Below are 22,533 nucleotides of genomic sequence, written 5' to 3'. Positions count from 1 at the left end.
TAATAAAGTTAAAGCTGCAGAAGCAGATGCGCAAGACAAAGCAAACAAAGGAAATCACAAGAAGCAAGAAAAGAAGTAGCTAGCTGGCCAAATCTGCCTAGCAACCTAGCTACATTTTCCAAGGCTAAAACAGGCTGTTGTTCCTGCATCATCATAATAAAAAGGATCAAACCAACATCAACAAAAATCAAGTGACCTAATTTAGCTAATAGCAAACACGATAATATATTTATTATACTGTTTAAATGAATAAATAAAACACTTAAAATGCTTACCACTTGCTCCAGAAGCGAGTTTTACATAAACAAGAGCACTTTTGTTCTATTTCCCCCACCTTGCAAATCTATGACATCAACAAAACATGATTGGTCCACTGACCAACAGCAAACACATTGTTGTGCACTCTCTCAGTCTGGTACTTTTACTGGCACAGACACACACACACTGTAAGTGCAAAAATAATATCAGATAGCAACAATCAGTAACATATTGATGCTTTTGAGCAATGTGGGCAGTAACTGCAGTCAGAGCTTTGGAAACTTTTAGACCTACATGTATTTAATCTCATGCTACAAACTCACACCGTCTTCTTCACCTACGTTTGCCAAAGTAATGTAAAGACAACAGTAAGTTGGTAAGCAGCAAAAGAGAGAAACTAACTACAGGTTGTTTCCAGTGGACTTATATATAGCGTACCATAAACGCATACTATAATATGACTGCATACTTTCAATATATAAGCGGTAATAGTCTTTAAATCCTTTTAAAAACTATTACGACTGTTATCACTAATTGGTAAAATTACAAAATGCTGGAATATTGTAGGCTCATAGTTTTTTTTATTTATTATTTATATACAAATCTACATGGCCCTGTGTAAAGTGGTCCCCCATATAGCATAAATTAAATGTGTTTTTTGTGGTTTTTGAGTTCAATTTCTTGCACACTTGGGTTCTGCAGCAGGACAATGATCCAAAACGCACCAGCAAGTCCAGCTCTGAATGGCTTAAAAAAAAATGTCTTCATTCAGGTCAAGACTTTGACTAAGTCCTGACCTGAAACTGACTGAGATGCTGTGTCACGAACGTAAAAAGGCGATTCCTGCTCGAAACCCTCCAATGTGGCTAATTACAACAATTCTGCATAAACGAGTCACAAGGCCATGTAGGTCTGGATCTTGTTTCCCCTTAATAATAAACACCTTCATTTAGAAACTGCATTTTGTGTTTATTTGTGCCATCTTTGTTTAATATTTAAGTTTGTTTGATGATCTGAAACATTTAAATGTGACGAACATACAAAAACAAAGGAAATCAGGAAGGAGGCAAACACTTTTTCACACCACTGTAGACACACAACACTATTTTTGCTCTTTCTGTCACACACACACACACACACACACACGCACACGCACACACACACACACACACACACTGTCCAAAGAGACATATGTTAGATTAACTGGTGATTCTTAATTGGCCAGAGATGTGAGTATGAATGTCACTGGTTGTCTGTCTGTGTTAGTGCTGCAGTAATAGACTAGTGACCTGACCAGGGTGTGCTTCGGCTCATGACATCTAGATTAGGCTCCAGCACCTCCACCATGGAAGGATAGATTCATTATGGGTATAGGTGTTGCAAACCCAAAGTGTCCACACGCACTTGATTTGCGTGTCTAGCTGATTTGGCTTTCTAGCCACTGGGTGGAAAAATGAACTTGGGACATCATGTCATCACAATTGGCTGTTTTGCCCTTTTAAAGCACAGCATACCCTCAGCTGATCAGACCCATGTGTTTCCCATGGTACATCTTTGGTGGTCAGCTGTTAGCTCAGGTAGTGTTCTTTCTTTTAAGCCACAGCCAGTGACTGCTTTGCTCGATGGTCTTTGACCTCCCAAGGACCTGTCAATTCAACAATGAGGACAGATTGCTGAGAATATGGCCACAGGATTGGAGTTGGCAGTCTAAAAAGGGAAGGTAAGTTTTCTCTCCAGGCCAACAAGCATTCTTTAGACCCTAGCCATGTCCAGGAGGCCTGATCCTAGATGTTGGTCCATAGTTATGTAGACAAACCAGCTAGTGTAATGCTGTTCAGACTTGCTCATTAGCTCTGTGTTGTTATTCCTTGTATCTACTACAGTAGCTTTGCATGATTTAGAGTTCAAAATAATAATTATTTACATTACACTTGACCTTGGTGAAAGCTCCTCACCCACTGACTGAAATCCCTGCTCTCTCCTCTTCAACAAACTTGCCTCTATTTCATTTGCCCACATAAACAGAAGCTTTGAACAGAAGTTGGGTTTTTGTGGTCACAGCCAGAGCTGTGTGCCTGAAATGACCCAGTTAATGATATTTGCTCATGCTGAGATCATACAGAGAAAAATGCCTTTGAGCAGCTTGAAACCCGAAGTCTGGCTCACAGGGATTACTTGGATATATGTTGATCTTGTTATTTCAAACTTAGTATAATATCAGAATCCACCACTGTGCTGGTGTGTATGACAGAAAATAAGAAAGTGTTTCCCTCCCTCTGCTGCATCTGATTACTTACCCATCGGGTGCAGCAGAGGGCGCTCTCGTCTTGTGTTTAAAGCTGTGGCTGTTCACCTGCTACTTGTCAGCAGGGGTCAACCTACAGCCACATTTCCTTGTTATGTCCCCCAAGTGGAGTATCCCATAACCTGATATCCAAAATGCCCTCCCGCTCTTAAGGACAATGTGTTCTGAGCCACAATCATTGTCATCAGTCATTAGCATTCAATTTAAAGTAAACATTTATCAGCAGCTGATGGCAGTGCCTTGGACATGAAACCGTTCACAGATGTGTCTGCACATGTTAATGTAGGTCTGTTTCTTTGGCTTGTTTGCTTTCAATGTTAGAACATTTTAACATCAGAGCTCAAACGATGGGAAACCCTTAATCACTGTAATTAGCTAGGTATATATTAATACACAGTATATCCCGAGTGATTAGTGGTATTACAGTTTTTTCTGAATGCTTAAACCCTAACTGTGATTCTTATAGCACATTTTCTAAAACTATTAATACTTATAGCAAAACCACTCACTGAGTTTGCAAAACTAAAAGCACAAACACTGCTTTGCACTCAGTTTGCAATTTTGTAACACACACTTTGCAAAACTGTAGGCACAACTCACTGCTTACACTCAATTACCAAATTTCCAACACACTCCTAGCAAAATTATACACATGTATGGCTATCATTAACACTATTTTGCCAACTGTCTGGCACACTTTCAGATGTGAAAACTGTTTTAGATAATTAGTCCACTTTGCAATCAGCCTAAGCACTATAAACAGGCCACAGGTAAGCTGTCTATGTGGAGTACAATGGAAGGAGCAGTAAGAGTGAGAAGAGTGAGAATCAGAGGAGGCCGAGGGAGAGGACGTGGAGGTGAGGAAGTTAGAGGAAGAGGACAAAGAGGAGCAAGAAGAGGACGAGGAGGGGAAAGAGGAAGGGTAAGAAGAGTAAGAAACAGAATAACTGATGACATCAGGGCTACAATAGTGGACCATGTCATCAACCATGGGATGACCCTGAGGGAAGCTGGCCAACGGGTTCAGCCTAAACTGAGCCGCTACACTGTGGCAAGCATCATTAGGACATTTCGAAATGAGAATCGGTAAGTACTTTGTAGCACTGCCATACTCTAATGAGAAACACAACAGTACCATACATGCAAAAATACTGAAATTGTTACTTTACAGAATTGCTAGACGTCCAGATGTTGGGGGCAGAGGCAGAATGTTCAATTGACATCTGTACACAGAGAAAGCAAAAGCCAGATGTGTTTTGTATTCATACCATCAGTGTGCAGTTGGCGCATTGTGTGCTTAGTAGATGATGGCTTGTGTGTACTGTTTGATACGAAAACACCATTTTTACGAAGGTGTGAAGAGTTAATCTAGCTGTGTTCGCTTTTGCAAGAGAACTACAATGTTTTGATAATTGGGTGACAGGTTTTCTTATTTGTGTGTAGAGTTTTGCAAAAATAGCCAATAGTTACAAAAAATGTGCTTAAGCAATCAGAAAAAACTGTAATGTTTATGTCTACACTTGATTACTATTATACTACAGTCTTTGGGCACAATGTTATAACAGTGCCAACAAATCAAAGTATTTGGGAATTATTTTTCACTGGCTTTGCCCACTTACATAAGATATTGTAGCAGTAAGAAATAATATTTGGGGGCATTTAAATTGATAAATTGTATTACTCAGTTGCATCAGTGCTGGCTATTATTTTAGACATCTGCATACAATCAATCAGACCTTTATAGAAAGAATATGATTTGTATTATCTCAGTGATTTGTGAACATATTGATCAACACATGGTATAAAAACATAGAAAAAGAAACAAAAAGTCACAGTTTGTTCAGTTTTCACATTGTTGCAGGCTTTAGTTAACTTTAATTTTGTATATATTGGTTAAAATTGATTAATAATAATAATCACATTTTCTCTCTTTTGTCTGTCAAACCTGAATCTGACCAATTTTGCTTACTCAGCACACGTCTCTGAGCTAAATGGTCATTTTCTGGTCAGTCACCTCTGCTCCTTCTAGTCTTTATCTAGACTGTTCTGACTGGCAGCCTGTAACCAACCAGGTGTAATAACAGGCCACGACAACACACGGCTACCTTTACGGCATTTTGACGATGATAAGTTTTTGTTGTGTCAGCAAAAATAACAGACCCTTAGTTCACTGTCTGGAGCCCGGTTGTGGGCGGAGCTTGTGAAGTTGAGCCGATTAGATCAGAAGACCGAAACTTATCGCGGTTGGAGACGTCTGACACACCACTTAATTATAGAGTTGGAGATGCTTTGTTATCTGAGGACAACACCCAAATAAAAAGTATATCCTGTCACAGTCTTCAGGTCATGACTAGGTGTCATTAAAAGTAAGTCCACCTGTTGATGATTTGACAGGAAATCCATCTACAGGCTGTATTTTGGTCATGGAGGTCACTGCCCTGCAGAAACTGGTTTACCTCAAAGCTTTGATTAAAAACAACCTGCTGAGTTCACTTTCCAGAAACCATCAACTGGTTTGATATTTTTATAAATTCAAGTAATGTACACTTAAATAACCTCTGGGGATGCCCCGGATCCTTTAAATGATGGAGGTAATATGTGGTTTAATTAAGATGGCCAACCAGCCAGTTATTGTGTAATCATTTTCAGACGTTTGGCAGTTTAAATTAAATTAAAAATAATGAAAGCACGAAGATAAAGAAAGCAGAAACCTTTAAACAAAAATGATGGTGCCCAATGTTGTGAAATTAGATTTTTATAAGTCAGAAAATCTGAGGTGAAGCTCTTCTTTTAACCCCTTTTTAAATTGAAAATACTTCAAAAGCTTGAAATGCTGTCTTTCTTTCCTTATTGGTTTTATTTGAAATCAATATCAAGAATTGGCTTAAACCTAGTTTGCATCTGCAGTTCACTGGCAAGGTGCATGTAGAAGATCACAGAAATGTCACATTAGAAGTAAATCACAACATCTACACACCCACAATCACTACACAAGTAAAATGCTGGAGTTTAAGATCGAGTTTCATAGAGTTACTAATCATTGCACACAGAAAACATTTTTTATTGGATCTCAAGTAAAACATTAAAGTTAAAAACATCTCTCACTGAGTGGACGTGACCTCAGTGTCTGCAGTAATTGTTGTGACCCGGCTGCAGGCCTGAGGCCTTTAGTAAGTGTAATAAGTAATGAACTCAATAAGTGCATTTCAGAGGTAATCGAAATTTAAACCTGCTCAGAAATGCTGCAGACAAACATAAACATGTTTCAACCAAAGCATTATTATTCCAGTCTGCAGTCATTCATAATTGGCAGCTCTGTTCTGTTTTGCCTTTCCACCTGCACGCACGGAAAGCCTGGTGTGGAGGTGGTGTGCAGAGCAGGTCGAAGCATCAACAGAAACCGTAGGCAGGCTCAAACAAGCTGATGAGACTTTCAGATTTTTTTATTTGCCACTACGATGCAAAGAAATATGTCAGCAGACCTATCGGCTGTTGTGGATTGGCACCCAGATCATGTGTTATGATCCACAGAGACTGTGGCTGAGCACACTGTCATGTAGGATAGTATTTAAGATAAAAAAAAGATGTGTGTGCAGCTTCCTGTGGTCAGGATGTTCGCAGCGAGAGTTGGTTAGAGACCTCTTTTTCTTTAATTACACTCTATGTGGCTGAATGAATGTAAGCTAGTAGCGATCAGTCGATGGATAACAACTTCTTCTCATCAGCTGGGACTGTGAGTTCAGGCAGTTTAGACAGCTCTGACTCAGCAGCCCCCAGATGATATCTGTGGATTGGAGAGCTGCAGGTGGGAGGAGGAGGAGGAGGGGGAGCAGTCTAAACAGGGAGCTATGCTAACTATGTAGTGGTGTGACACAGCAGTCTCTTTTAAAGGCTACAACCCCCACTCACTGCACCTTAATCCTTACACAACTACATGACACACTTATGATCAAGTTCTCACTCTGTCCTATGAGAGCCAGCTAGTAGACCCAATAACCTAATGTGCAGCCAGGACTGAAATGAAAGCGCTGCAGGGATCTGGATGAAACAGGCTGGAGCTGAGCAGACGGATGGGAGAATAACAACTTGAAAAGTTGCTCCCTTACATACTGTGGCAGGCAAACAGCTTGAAATGAAAAGTACAAGGTCAAGGTGTGGTAGAAGGTTAGATTAATAGACAAAGTTCAAAATCTGTATCCCTTTAAAACAGAAAAGATTTTTGGTCTATTAGACAGTGTTTTTAATTGAAAATGGTGTCAGCCTAGTCAGTTTGATTTTCAGAGCTATAAAGATGGACAACATGGCCCTCAAAAAACATTTTTTAAGCTACATTTTCCTGCTGGGGTGGAGATGAACACAGACCAGTATTTTTAATGATTAGCTCTGTTATTTATTTATTTAATATCCTTCAATGCTGATTCATTTTCCAGCTGCGTTTTACATATCCAGTGTTGGGGATGAGAACGTGGTGCTTGGGTTTCGACAGGTACAAGTTGGACAGCACATGATATTCCGCCAAGCCAGGTTACATGACCTGTTTTTTTATTTCACTCTTTATACCCCAAAGGTCACCTGTACTGAGCCTTACTGAACTTTATGTGACTCATAGCTCATTTTGAGGGCATGATAATAGCTGCTAATCACAGACATGAAGTATTGCGAAACAAAGTTTCCCAAATGCTAAGAACAAAACAACCGAAAGGAAAGTGCCCTCAGGGGGCATCTGCAGGTATCAGCACGACTTGTTTGCTGTTCTGTCTAGAGGGAGCTGATCTTATATCGCTTTTGTTTTTTGGGGGGATGACATAGATTGCGTTAGCATGTAAAACTTCGGAAGCATCTATAAATACATTATATAGTGTATACTGCACCATGTTTAAGGTGTTAAAGTATTTGATGCCTTCCTCCATATATGTGCTGCTGCTGCTCATTTACCTGACTCTGCCTGTCCCACATTATGATTCATGTGTCATAGGCTCATTGAATGGACTAAAGACTAAAGACTTTTCAGAGCCAACATGTGCTTAAGCAAAACACAGAAACGTCACACTGCGCCTTTACTGTGACTCTTTGTGATAAATTCATAACCACTGATTACTGATACTGTCACGGTCCGCGTGACCGTGGGGATGTGAGGAAGGAGGACCCAAATGCTGGACTCTGTGTGCTTAGCAGTGCATTTATTTACAGTGAATGGAAAACATAGAAATAAATCCTCAGTGCGTTCCCGACTCCCGTGACATGTCCTCTTCCCAGTGCTAGTGTTCCTGTCTCCGCTCCTCAGCGTCTGAGCACCCCGTGCTCGCTGCCCTCTCGTCTCCACGCTTCTCCTGGGGAAATAACAGAGAGGCAGCTGTCAGACACACCACAATGCAGCAGACTAAACTTAGTAACTGGTCAAGAGACTAATGTGAAGCCACGCAATGATCCAGCGTCAAGGAGCTCTCAGCCACACTGCTTAGCAGCTCCCTCCACGATGCTTGATCAGCTGCAGGTGTGTGAAGTTCTTCAGGTGTGGCCAACCACCTGGCAGGGCCACACCCACCAGGCCTGAAGGTGCCTGTAAACAGGTGCTCCCAGATACACCTGCATCCACGCACACACACACCCACACATATACCTGCAAGCAGGGAGAACGAGGGACAGCAACACCAAAAAAACATATAATATAATACAAGTCCAGGACCCTGACAGATACTTAACTGAAGCTTAATAGGTTTTTACTGGTTTAACAATAGAATGGTGATAAATAAAGTTTGCCAGCTGGTAAATTACTGGTTTGTAAGCCAGTCTGATCATTATCCACAAAGTGAATGTGACACTGTAACTACTGTTTATAACAGTCTGTAAATGGTTAATAAATACTGTTTAGTGCATCTGTAAACATCATTGCGATTGCTTTAATGAAGGTGAAACTGATGTTTGCTATGCCCGGTGGCTCATGTTTGTTTGCAGAGACTTTATATTTAGTTTTTCAATGATAAATGGTTAGCAATCATATGACATTCCTATTCTTGGGGGATGCCTAGAGCCTCCCCCTATCCCTTTGAAATGGACAAGTGGTTTGGAAAATAAATGGATGGGTGATTAGTAAATCGTATTAAATGCAGTTGTTGTGATGCAATCAATTTTAAAAGGGGATTTTCTATTTGCTTTGCTTGGACTTGTTTTTCCTGACAGCCAGTGTGAATGCTTGACTCTCTGGCTGTTCACACACACACTTACTCATCTGCTAAGATCTCTTTTAAAGTGACGTGTTGCATGTTTTGGTTTCTTTTCTTTTTTAGAAATGCAACTCAACTGCACTTATTCCAGTCAGTCTCCTTACAGGTGACTGTAAGTGCTTTCTTTAGCTCGTTGGACAGTGTCTGGGTGGTGTTGGTTTCTCTCTCTGCTGCCTGTGACTCACTCTGAAACCCTATTGTGTTTTATTGCAAACACTAGCGCCACAGCGGACACATCCTTTTTAAAATCCTATCATGGTTAGACAAATAGTCCAAATCGCAGACTGTCACAACAAAGAAGGCCAGCGTTTGTCTTGTGGCTGCACTCTGCCAGAGGCTGAAGCGATTAAGCTATCTCTGTTACAGGTTTTTCTTTCTGTTGGTGAAGATAGTACCAAATACAAAAAATAAAATAACTTTTTAAAATTCAACTAATTTTGAGCTAAAGTTGCTTTTTCATTTGCATATATCATGTTTTCTCTTTATACAGAGAAGTGGATAAAAGTATTTTTGTGAAATCTTATACCAAATGTGGTAAAAGGTTTCAAAGCTCGGCCTATCTTAAAGACTGTCATAGGACTTCCATGGTAAATGTTTGATGACCTGGAAGTCTTAGAAAGATGCTTTAATCACAGCTAATAGCAGCTCTGGTCTCATATATACAGTCTGATAAACACAGAGCTGCACACTTCACTTACCTCATATGCAAACCGCCTCACCTTCATCTGAATCAGAATTCAGATTTTCTGTTCGTGTGACCTGAAGTTCTCAGTCTGCGGTAAACAGAGCATGAATCATGCTTCTTGGCTGTTAGCATTTCAGTGAAAGATAAAACCTTGGTTGTGGTGTTATGTTTAAAGATAAAACCTTGTGTAGTCTCTGTCGCCACATTTTTAACCACTATTTCATTATTTACATTTCCCGTGCGTGCAAAGACATGACAAGTTCCCTCTCTGGTGAAGGTATTTTGCTTACGGTTCATTCACTCAGATGCTTAACTTTCATCATGCAGCACGTTACATGTGGATGGTTTGACACTGAAAGCCTGTTTTCACATCCATCTACTGAAGATTTGAAGTTTCCGGGCTCACCCTGAATCCAGTTTAATCCATGAAAATGTAAGTTGATTTTGGGGCAGCACTGTTGCCTCACAGCAAGAAGGTCCTGAGTTTACATCCACCATCAGGCCGGGGTCTTTCTGTGCGGAGTTTGCATGTCCTTCCTATGTTTGTGTGGGTTCTCTCTTCCTCCAACAGTCCAAAGACGTGCAGATAGTGGGGATAGGTTAATTGGAAACTCTAAATTGCCCATAGGTGTGAACGTGAGTGTGAATGGTTGTCTGTGTCTATGTGTGTACCCTGCCTCTCGTCCCATGATAGGCTCCAGCCCCCCCGCGACCCTGAAAAGGATAAGCGGCAAGTAAGATGTAAGATGATTTTGTGACAAGCTAACAGCTAACAGCTCGTCAAAAAGAAGAATGGATTTTACGGAGTGGGACTTGCTAAAAGCTGTTATTTTGGTTCGAAAAGTTGCTGCAGTTTAAAATATTTAAGCTGATTAACTGAACTTTTAAACCATTTAATTATTAGTGTTAGCTTTCTAGTGTCAAAGTGCTATTTGTGATTAAAAAGGCATCATATTCAGTCAGTCTTATTTATGATTGAAACCAGAGTCTGTCCAGTTCCTGAATTCAGAGAAAATGGAAAGCATCAACATACCTTTTACAATAACAGGATGACTTTGTGCTCTAGTAAGTGGCAGAGGTCAATGTGATTATTAAATGCCATGTTTGCCAGTCTGCACAGCAAATCTGGCTGCTAGCTTACACAGGCTGCAAACAGACCTTACTTAGCAAGTTGAGCTATCTGATGTCTCCCCGTCGCTAGAGCTGCTTGTCTGTGCACGAGACTTGGACACCGGATCCAACAAATAATATTCACAAACAGCTTAAACTGGAATCAGTTTATTTTTGGACATCTCAGTAGTCGCATATGGAAGGAACCAAAAATAACTGGACAGGAAAACACTGCTCTTTCCATTACACCATCTGCTGAGGAGGTTTTCTTTCCAGCTTTTTTGGTGTCCTTATTTGTGTCTGTACTGTGGCTCACTAAATCAACTGCTCATCAACTGGAACAGTAATAGAAAAGATTTCAGTGAAATTTAAGGCCAAAAGTCAGAAGCGGTATGTGACAAATTAAGTACACACCATCAGCCAATAGAGACACTTTTAGTAGAAATAAGCATGTGCATCACTTTATTGGTGTCTTCCATTGTTGTGGAGAAATTTTGGCTCACCGTTTTGCTTTTAAGACCAGGTTTTATGTTGGCATTTATTGGATGGTGGATCAGTGAAAGTTTGGAGAGATGAAAGAGCAAAGTGCTGCAGATGAGACTCAAACACAGGCCACTACACTCTAGCCGTGTGGGATGTGGTCGCCTATTCACCCACTGAGCTAAAGCGCTGCCCCCGGCCCATTCTTCTTTAGAACGTTGCTTCACTTCATTGTGGTGTGTGTGTTTAATCACAGCTCTCTTGCAGGTCCTGGTACAGTATTTCAATCAAATTGCAGTCTGGACTATGGCCGGGCCTTTACAGGCATCTTGATTCTTTTCTTTTCCACCCATTTTGCTGAAGATTTGCTGTGGGCCAAGCTTTAGCTGTCGAACCTCACAAAAGAAGACTCCACTCTCCCCTTTGGTTTTGTCTGTTCAAAGGACATTGTTCCATAAGTCTTGTGGTTTATTCAGATATAACTCTGCAAACCTACGCTGTGATGCCATGGTCTTTTTTAGAGAGAAGAGGCTTTCTCTGGGGAACCGTTACAAATAATCTTTTTCTAATTGTACTGCCATAAACTTTAACATTTAACATGCAGGCCTATAGTTTTTGTTCTTTTGTGAATAATCTTTCTCACTGTACAATCAGACAGCCGTCTAGGAGACAGAGTCAGAAAAACTCCCTTTGCATTTGATTAGCAGCACAGATGCTATCACACTTCCTATGGAAGCAGTAAAGGTGTGATTAGTTTTTCACCCACTGCTTCTACTTTTAACATCAGCTATTTTATTTTCATTTTGCTAAGAGACATATTGTTTTTATTATTATTGTTCTTATGTTTTGTATAAACGTTTTCAGTATGACTATAACTATGCATGCACATCTATGGCATGAGATCCGTCCACTGGCTTTTCAACTCAGTTCTCTGAGCCGTTGCTTTGTGTCATATCTCACTGGTGGCAGTCTTTAATCCTTTTGGCCAGCAGCCTGACGAAGAGAACATTGTTCAGTGTCTCAGTATTTACATCTCCAGTGTCTGGAGTTTTGCTGAGGAATGTCAGCAGCTGGCATTAAAACTCAGATCCAGCTTCCATTTTCTTGACCCTGACCGCTATTTTCTGTTTAGCCTCAAATATATATATTTTTCTCATATGACAGTCTAAAGATGTTGTTGATACCTCGGTGTGATTTAATTTATTCAGAGTGCAGTCCTCGCTTTTATGTTACACAGGACACTTCTAGCATCACTTCTCATGACAGTTTTACACCGTCTTCGCTTTTTCTGCTTCCCACACAACACACGCTAACCCCAGAGCTTGCACTGATGGTTTATTATGTAAAATATCACCAGAAGCGAGCATTAGTATTTATAGCTGTGCAGACAGCATATAATCTTTCCTTAGATTACACAAACATCTGCAGAAGGGGAATTGGAGGAGAAGAGGAAGAGAAGTTGTGAAAAGAAGGAATAGAAAAAGAGGGGAGAAAGTCAGAGGTAGGTGGGGGAGGAAGTAGACCAAAATAGGAAGGGAAGAAAAACAGGGGAGTCAATGTGATAAAGAGATAAAGGAGGAGGAGAGGCAGGAGCAGAGAATGGGATGGGGGCAGGAACCGGTCTAAACCAGCGTGGTCTGACTCTTAGGGCTACATACCCCTCCCTCCCTCCTCATCTTTCTTCTGACTCAGACTGGCTGAACTTTTTCTTTTAGCGCTCCGTCATGTGCTCGTTGTGACCGGGAACAATTTGGATACACATTTCTCAGAAGTGTAAGGGGATCGACGGCCGAGTGAGGGCAGGGGTGGCGGTCGCAGGACGATCCCAGTCAGAGTGACAGGCAGGTGTTTCCCAACACGTTACATAAGAAAGAGGGAGGGGTTCATAATGAGAAAAATGGGGTGTATTGATTATCATCCAGACATGCATGGGATTGTTGAACCTCCACACATTCCTCTGGTGGGACAGTGTGTGCCTTTGCATTTGTTTTACTGTACATGTTGTTTGTTCAGAGTTTCCATTAAAAAAACATGCATATACCGATGAAGTATTTTCACAACACAAAAATATATATTTCTTGGAATATGAACAGTTATTCAGGAAAGTTGGTATTAGAAGGTTATAAAGCTCATAGCATATACTACACTAAATAAATATATATTTATTAATCCTAATGGGGATATGAATTAACCACAGAAGACTAAGGTGAAAGGTGACAGTCCTGGAAGCTGCTTTAGCCAATTGTTTGTGCCCCGGGGTCTCATGATACCATCATTCGGTCTTGTTTTTGAATAAGTGGGAGCTGTTCTGAAACCTTGATATGGAGAGAGTGGGGGGCAGTGAGGTCAGAGGCAGCGTCTCAGTCTCTGGAACAAATTCTGTCTGATGGAACTTGGCTGTCAGTCACTGAGCTCATGAGAAACAACGCTGTTCCTGGATTCAGTTGCCAGGTCCTAAACCTACTTCACTGACCTCTGGCTTCACTGGAGATTATGCAAACTCTATTAATATATCATGCATCGCATTCCCATCTTCACTCGGCAGAGCAAACGTGGGATCCTTGCATGCTGCGGCCAGTTCGCGCCAGTTTGCTTCGGTTACATAAACGGCGTAAACAAGATCTCACAAGCACTTACGTAAAATGGAAGAATGTACTTTAAAAATAGTTGCTTAACTAAGTTACAAGAAGCATTCTCAGCCGAATGTAGTCATGAATTCATTATGAATAAAGGACCCCGGGGACCAGTTGCGTGACATTAAGTAGATGCATCGATCCACACTTAGTGGACTGTTTTCACGACTTAACGCCGAGGTAGTGATGTCCAGCTGCTGATGAGGGCCCCTGACTTGATCCTGTTTGTGGGATTCCAGTCCATTGGGGTAGATGCTCTCAGCGAGGAGGCCCTGCTAGAGGTCAGACTGCTCACCTCTGACCTCGAGCGATAGCTTTGCCAGGAGCGCTCCTGCATGCAGAGCAGTAATCAGTCAGTTCTAGTGTGAAATAGTAATCTCTCTGTGCTGACTCTCAAGCTGTAGAACTCGTGACCAAAGGCAGCTGTAAAGTGAAGGAGAAGCCTGGAGCTACTGCCTTTGTCTCTTCTCTTTACTCGAGCTTACTCCAGTTTTTGCATGGTATTTACTGCACCGGGACGATGTGATTTTGTCATGTGCCTTCCACTCAGTCCATGCAGTGGTCACCGAATACTTATAAACTCATAGAAAGCACATCATATGTAGCTTGCCATCACCAGTGTGTGAATGTGAATGGGTGAATGACTGAATGTAGTGTAAAGCGGTTTGGAGTCCATAGGGACTAAGTAAAGCGCTATACAAATACAGGCCATTTACCATCATATGTTTTCTACCTGGAGGTGTAAACAGACCTAATTGTGTCCAAGCACACACCCACATGTGTGGATATTATTTTTCCAGGTTTTCTCTCCACGTGTCCTTTTCTGGTTGTTCTTGCAGACTTCCTACAAACATGAAAGGCATGGGAATTGTTGCAGAGGGGTAGGACATTTTTATTGGTCCTAATCTATCAAATTGTGATAATATGAAGATATTTTTTGTGATACCCCTGTTATCTGCTTCTGTCAGCCAGCCAGCCCAATGACACTTTTGATTTGGAGGCTGCAAAGCTGAGGTCACTTCAGATTGTCAACTGATGGTCTATTTTGTTTTTAATCAAAATGCCACAAGGGTTAGAGTCTGTATAAACTCACTGTTACACAGTAGCTGAATACGTCCAGAGTGAGACTTCAGTAAGCTTTTTGTTTGTGAAAGTTGCTTTTGCAAAACCCCAAAATGACTGTGTGACACATAAGAGAATCAAAAAACCATCCAACTCTTACATCCTTCAGCTTTCAAGTGTCAAACTGCAGTGAAGAAATAGTGATTAAAAACAAATCCAAATCCTTCACCGCCTCACTGATTAGAAGAATATGCTCTATAATCCAAGTAAAGCATAGTTAAGTAAAACGGCTCCATTTGCCACAGCTGGAAATCAGTACCACCTGGACAGAGGCGTGACAGCCCCACTTAGTTTTTCCATTGCTCAATACTCCAGCTGGATTTTATTTATTACTCTGGAAATGCCTTTCTTGTGATAATCTATGTCTATATATAGATGTGCGTATAGAAAGTGTTGCATTTTTTTGCAATCTGTGTTTGCATCTGCGTCATAGTAATAGCTGCTTGAACAACACAGTTTGCCTTCCTATACAATAGGAGGTCAAAAATCTCCTTAACCGACAGCTTTTAAGTTGGCCTCAGGTGAAACATGACCTGTGCACCTCTCAGGTGTGCAATTCAAAATAAACCAGGCCTCTATACTGTGATCACTTTCCTGCCCATAAAACCAACTGTCCCGCTAAGACAGACGCACAAATGTAGTAACTAGTGCACAGTCTGAACGTGATAATCACATCTCTTACTATCGCAGATGCAAACATGTGCACAGGAATGTGAATGGAAGCAGCTGAGCCTGTTGTTGCCCCTTGAAGAGCAGCGTGGCTGTTCAGGGAGATGTTTTAGTAACACAGCTGTGCAAACGACCCTTCTCTCGCTCAGTTCATTATATCCCAGCAAGCACTGTAGTAAAACGTAAATATTGCCCACCTTACTACTGTGTAACATTTTTGTGAGCCCTCTGATTCAGCCTCTACCGTAGGCCCATTGCGAACACCTGAGAAACGGTTTGTGATGAAACGAGAACAGCACACCTGGAGCTGTATTTAAAGCTGTGGTGAAAACATAGTGATCATCTTCTTCATCTGTTCCTGCGTGTGCCCACAGTATGATGCTTGAAGCCACTTTCCATATGACACAGCTAAATATCTGAGCCTTCATTCTTCGTAGAGGGAGGCGTGATTGCTGTTGCATTCTTTCTCTGCATTCAGATAGCTGTACCACATACCAAAGGGCACCCCATGCCAAAACCCCCAGATCTGCAAAGGGCAGTCAAGGCGCTAAAATGACACCCCCCCTCGCCCATGAGCCACCTCCCCACCCCAAATCCATCCGCTAACCTCGCAACCTCGCTGTGGTGCTCGGCCAGTGAGAAGCAGCGCAAACCGGCATGAGCCAGTGCTGAGAGCTCTGTCGCCCCCGCGCCCCACCCCCCGCCTTCCTTGAACTTCTTCCTCCCATATGTGCACTCACACAAGATTACTGTGCTTATGAGGACTTGACGTTGTCTGTTTTTCACCCTCGATATAACATCACTCTCTGAACACAGATGGAGTACATTTGCTAAAAGAACACTTTTGTTTCACTGCCAATGCTTTGAATGGACCGACTTCATTCCTGTCTTAAATGTGTCTGACACTTAACCTGATATAAACAGAAATTTAAAAAGCATTTACCCCCACCCCTGCACGCCTAACCTAAACATTGTATTAACACTCCTAAGTATGAGTCTGAACTTAATATTAGGAAACATTATTCTAGTAAAAATGTCTCGGTCTAACAATCAAGAAGAGAAAAACAGTCACATTTTGCGCATACACTGCAAAACACACTTCCTCTTCTGTCACCCCAAAACACTCTGACTGTTTTCAGCTGCATATGTTGATTGGCAGAAATTACAATTAACTCTTAGTGACCGCTGTTACGACTGGCTGAAAGTGAAGCTTATCACACATGGTTTTCCTGTATAGATGCCAAAAACCTTACACCCATAAAGTTGCATATTTCGTTTTTCCTGTTACTGAACCACAGTTGCAGTATGGTTGGTCGGTGCTGCGTGTGCCATCTGTGCAAGGCTGGTGAATACAATGGGATCAGTTCACTGGAGTAAAAATTATTTCATGCCATGAGAATTTGTTACTGTGTGAGAAAAACACCCTTTTAGCCAGAGTGGTCCAAGCTCGCAAAGGCTGGGAGATATTTTTGTGAGCCAACTTCCAATAAAAGTTTTTATTTTCTTGACCCATTTTCTTGAGCTTTAAAGGTAAATGTGACAAATACTCCTGCACTAATGCAGCACAAAAAATATCAAAAATTAACATATATTTTGTAGGTCTCCCTTCTTTGACTTACTGTATACAAAAGCAAGAAGGGATGTAACCACTGTGACATCACCCTTTGATTTGAGGGCCATTTAAAAGCCACAAGTTTTACTTTCGTCTTTCTTTTTAGGCCGGATGTGAGCATGCTTGTGTTAAATGTGACGATTACCTTGATTTTGTGAAAACAGTGAAAACAAACATTCACAAACTCAGAGATTGTGAACTGTTTAACATATAAACAGTGGTAAGAAAGTTATTTTTTAAATAATCCCCTCATTTATTCTAGCTCGATTTGAACTAGATCTGTATTTGTACAAAAAAGAGAAAAGCTGAGGTAACTAATGGAATTTTTTGCCATTAACAAATAGTAACCCTTTTTGACCAACATTACCAGAGCAGTTATTAAGAAACTCAACATGACCCAGTTACTTGAGCAAGTTTCCACCATAAACTAATTCTGTTGTGACTTTTTTTTTTTTTTTTTTAGCTGGACTGGGTAGTCTCACCCCGAGTGCTTTGCGTGTTGTGCCCACAAGTGTATTACCCCAATAATCTAATTTATAGCAGGGCTGCTTTTTTGTCATTTACCTAAGACACAGCTTTTGCACCACCTCCGCATTCTTCCGGCACATTAAATCCAGTCATATCAGACTGATATTTGACAATAGAGATGACAAACGGTCACCAAATATACAGACAGCAAATCGTTTCTTGACAGGGAACAGCCAAATACAAGGTAGCAGAGAAAGCACAGAGCAGAAGTCAGCAGTTTTTATGCATTCTGCTGTGCTGTAGCAGGGAAGAGGAGAGGTTCCTGTCAAACACATGAGGTGATCTGTCACATGCTGAGCAGGAAACAACGTCTCTGTGCTCACCGTACACCACATGTATCATGGTAAGTTTGGGTCTTCAGTGTCTGGGGTATACGTGCAGATGATTTTATCTGCATGACACCTGCGTGACACACAGACAGCAAGCTGGTGGAAAAAAAGACTTCCAAGTCGAGCTCAGTACATATCCATACGATGCTGTTTAGCACTAGCTTCTGTTAAAGTAGCTCAAATATTTATTTTACTCAGTAAAGCTGTGAAAGGTACTTGGCTCAACAAATTTCTAAAAATGTAGAGATTTTTTGACTCTGCAATACTTATATAGGGCTAAATAAACTGTAAGTAGATAGACAAGAGATAGATAGATACCCACTGAGATAAATAGAGAGGCAAATCTAAACGCAAAGCCTTTCTGGAATATTATCTGGAAGCAAGGAAACAAAAAACAACAACAAAAAAAAATCATACTTTTACAGTTTATATATATATATATATATATATATATCAGATAAATACAGGCTGCAGATTTAGCCAACTTAAATTTTGGCCCACTTAAATGTGACCTTTCCCCCAGTGACATAGCAGCTTGTATGTCCAGGGACATAAACAAACCGTGCCCCCTCACCTGGATTCCCTCCTGTTACCAAATATATTTTATAACAGAGATGGTTCCTTGTCTGAGACAGAGGTTGTAAACTTCTCTCCTTTCCGGGTGGATGCTGTGTGTTTTCTTAGTGTTTATGTCTTTGTGTTTACCAAATACATGCAGGCTGGTTATTCGGGTCCCTCCTGTTATTGTCTTTGACCTAGTGATGGGTTCAAATGCTCCCTGAGACACTCCACTGAGATTTCTTTGTGAGCTGTGAAGTGGTATGAAGCACAAATTTGGTTTTAGATTTTATGGTGAAAAACACAAAGAGATTTTCCTATAGTGTCGTGTCCACACTGATCCAGAGAATCTTATTAGTGAGTGTGGTGAGAAGACAAGTCAAACATACATTGCTGTGAAAAAGTATTTGCCCCTTTCCTTTCTTGTTTTTTATTTAATTGATTTGTCACATATTGACACATGACACATTTTCAATTCAATTTTATTTATACAGCGCCAAATCACAACAACAGTCGCCTCAAGGCTCTTTATATTGTAAGGTAGACAATATACATACAGAGGAAAAACCCAACAATCAAATGACTCCCTATGAGCAAGCACTTTGGTGACAGGTGGGAAGGAAAAACTCCCTTTTAACAGGAAGAAATCTCCGGCAGAACCAGGCTCAGGGAGGGGCGGGGCCATCTGCCACGACCGGTTGGGGAGAGAGAAAGACGACAGGATATTTCAGATCATTAAATAAATGTTAGTTTTAGATAAATATGGTAAATGGCCTATATTTGTATAGCGCTTTACTTAGTCCCTATGGACCCCAAAGCGCTTTACACTACATTCAGTCATCCACCCATTCACACACACATTCACACACACATTCACACACTGGTGATGGCAAGCTACATTGTAGCCACAGCTGCCCTGGGGCGCACTGACAGAGGTAACCAAACAATGATAACCCTATAAATACAAATTGCAGCTTTCAAATGCTGATTTAACCTTTTAAGGGACAAAGTTATCCAAACCTACCTGGCACGGTGTGAAAAATAAATTCTTAAATACTTTTATTTTTTCCATTCCAAGGTGGAGATGTTGATGTGCTTGAGCTCCAGGACACAAACTGGTCTCACATTCTTCTTCAGGATTTTCTGGTGGAGAGCAGAATTCATGGCTCCATCAATTGTATCAGGTTGTCCAGGTCCGGAGGCAGCAAAGCAGCCAAACACCAACACACTACCGCCACCATGTTTGACTGTTAGCATGATGTAGCAGGACTGAGACCTTGATTCTGACTGAGGCAGGTGAGGCCTGGTGTTCTAACCTGATGAGTCTGCAGACAAGTTATTTAAGTAATTTCTTAATTGTTTTGTTTTAGATTGATGTTTTACTTTTGATTTCAACCTTCTGAATGGTTCCCCAGGGAAATCATGTTTGGCAGGAAATCATTAAAATGTTGAAAAGGCAGAGATCCAGTATTTTATTAGCTGAACTTTGGATCATTAATCACGAGCATTAATTATTTATAAAATATTTATTATTATATATATTGGTTATTAGATATTAGTGTCTTTTATTAACAGCTAAAATACACACAGAAAGCTTTTTTGAGAATGTATACGGTGTGGTCACATATGCCATAAGGGTGTGTTTGTTATAAGTAGGCTAACTTTGTATTCGTGGTTGAAACAGGTTCCCCCCCCCCCCCGCCCCCCCCTCTGTGTGTTCTGTCTCATCAAGCCATTTAAACTTGTTTGCGGTGTGCTGTTTAAAGGGCCATGTGATGTCACCACAGATAAGGCGCTGTAGTGTCGGGGAAATTCTAGCGCTCTCCTGATTGGCTGAGCAGCAACTTGTTTTTTTTAATAAATGCGCTTGACGACAGTGTAGCCAATGAGAGGAGAGTGGGTGCGAACCTGATGTTCCAGCTGTCTGTGTCCTTACACACACACACAAGCAGTTTGTGTTTCACTTCCCCTTTGTTGCTGGTCTGATGCTGAAAGTTATGTTTGCTTCATGAACCCAAAAGTAAAAGCATGAAATCGTTTACTTGAAACTGCTGCTTTCCCAGATACATTTCTGCGCCTTTAAAGGGCACTCGATTTATACAGGAAGTCATTGAAATGAAATGAATCTACATGCTGACATAATAACAAACAATTACATATACGTGCACAGAGGGCTTCTAATGTAAAGTGTTTTTGCTTTTTTTTGTTGCTAATGTCGATTGAGGTTAACAGAAAACGAAGTTCAGATGCAAATGTTGCATCCAGCAGCAAAGAGGCCAAAGGTAAGCGCTGTTTTTGTTGCTCACTGCTGCAAGCATCACTAGAAGGGATTTCTGATTCATTGCTTCATGTCTTAAGCGGTTAAGATTTGCTAACCTCTGCAAGGTCAACACAGCCATTAGTTTTCTTTTGAACTTAACTGTGCATGTGGATAGTATTATAGATGTGCATCGTGTCCAACGGGAGAGCATTGTCACTGCATTCACATTTAAACAAACAACTTTCCATGTGCAAAGTCTAAACAGAAGTGATGGTTAGAATGTAAACAAGCAAAACAACACACACACACACACACACACACACATGCCCAAGTACATATACACATACAAGTCAGGGAAAGCAAAATACATGCAGGAAGGCATCCCACGCCAAAAGAGAACACTCGCACCCACGTGCCTTGTCACATGGTTCGACACACACATCCTCCACATGTTATTACAATTAAATGTATACACTCACCGCAGCTGGAGCTGCACACAGGAAGCTGAATGCATGCATGCATTCATGTGAGTGTGCGGACTGCACGCCTAATATTTGCAAAACAGTTGCCTGCTGTTTGTTGTTGCCGTGCTGGTGCAAATTGTTAATTTCACATGTAATTCATATGCTCGTGCACATCTTCTGCTGAAGTAGATTTCTGTGCTTTTATGTCGGTGCACACTTCTGCGCACATCTGCTTTGCTTATATCGGGAAGTTTGCAAATAATTAAAAAAAGAACAGAGACAGAAATTTGTCCATGACGGCTCAAATGTTTGCATAATAGTGCGATCGCAGCAAGATCAGAGTTCAACGTGACTCCTCCTCTCCTCCTGAGTGTGAACAAACTGTACTGCACTGTACTTTCAGATCTGATCACAAAGCAGTTGTATTTATATGTATTGTGCAGCGTTGTGTGCATGTGTGTGCTGGAGTGTGTACACAGCAAATTCAAAAGTGTTAAATGTTTTGGTGTTAGTAGTCTTAGAGTTAATTTTACTCTAAGTAGAGTCACATTCTTTTAATGTAACTCTGAGGTGTAAAATGATAGTAGTTAAAATCGAGTGTTAAAAATGAGTGTTTCTATTTCAAATCTGGAGGTGTTACAATGGAAACATTAACTCTTGACCTCTTAACTCTGAACTCCTACAGGGGCTATGACACCAATAGAGTAAATTCACAGACTCCGCCCCCAGCACGGCTCCAATCGAAGCTGAAGTGAAGCCGTTTCAGAACATTTTGCTCTACATATTTGAGTTGTTTGCCATGCTTGGTAAGTCATGTTTTCAAAGATTGTTTCAATTATTGTTATTAGCTTTTACTTCTGTGGCTCTTTGGAGTTGAGACAAAGCTATGTGAAAGGCATTAGCCATGTTGCTCGGTGATAGCATAATATTCTGTTTTAGCTAGCTGAAAGGTATTGTTTGCGGGCAAATACCACAGCCTTGAAAAAAAGCTTGCATGTGAATTTTCAGTCAAATTTCTTGGTCAAATACACTTAAAACAATGTCTAGAATGTGAAATGTTGATATAATGGTGCTACTTGAAGCCTGAAAACGATCTCCCATAAAAAACGAACAAACAGCAGTAGCAGACGTCCCGAGTCCCGACTGAGTTCTACGTTAGCACTTAGATTCCTCCAGAGTTTTGTGCACACGGTTTAGGTAAAAATGAAAAAGGCTGAGGTTTTACATTTAGTTCAGTATTACCTGTTGTCTGTGTCCTTGTCTTTTGGGAAAATACTTTACACAAGTAATGGCTCA

At 40.9% G+C, this 22,533-nt stretch overlaps 1 long non-coding RNA gene across 1 annotated transcript in view; it reads left to right on the top strand.

The window, feature by feature from the left end:
• The first annotated feature begins 4,071 nt into the window (after positions 1–4,071).
• LOC146502570 (uncharacterized) overlaps positions 4,072–22,533 on the top strand; it is a 41,419-nt gene continuing 22,957 nt past the window's right edge. Inside the window, exon 1 of the long non-coding RNA XR_014869219.1 lies at positions 4,072–22,043. This is a non-coding gene — a long non-coding RNA (uncharacterized LOC146502570). The remainder of the gene's footprint in view (positions 22,044–22,533) is intronic.

Source organism: Neolamprologus multifasciatus, chromosome 15, assembly GCF_963576455.1.
Source record: "Neolamprologus multifasciatus chromosome 15, fNeoMul1.2, whole genome shotgun sequence".
Lineage (NCBI taxonomy): Eukaryota > Metazoa > Chordata > Actinopteri > Cichliformes > Cichlidae > Neolamprologus > Neolamprologus multifasciatus.
This window is presented reverse-complemented; position numbering and strand designations above follow the sequence as displayed.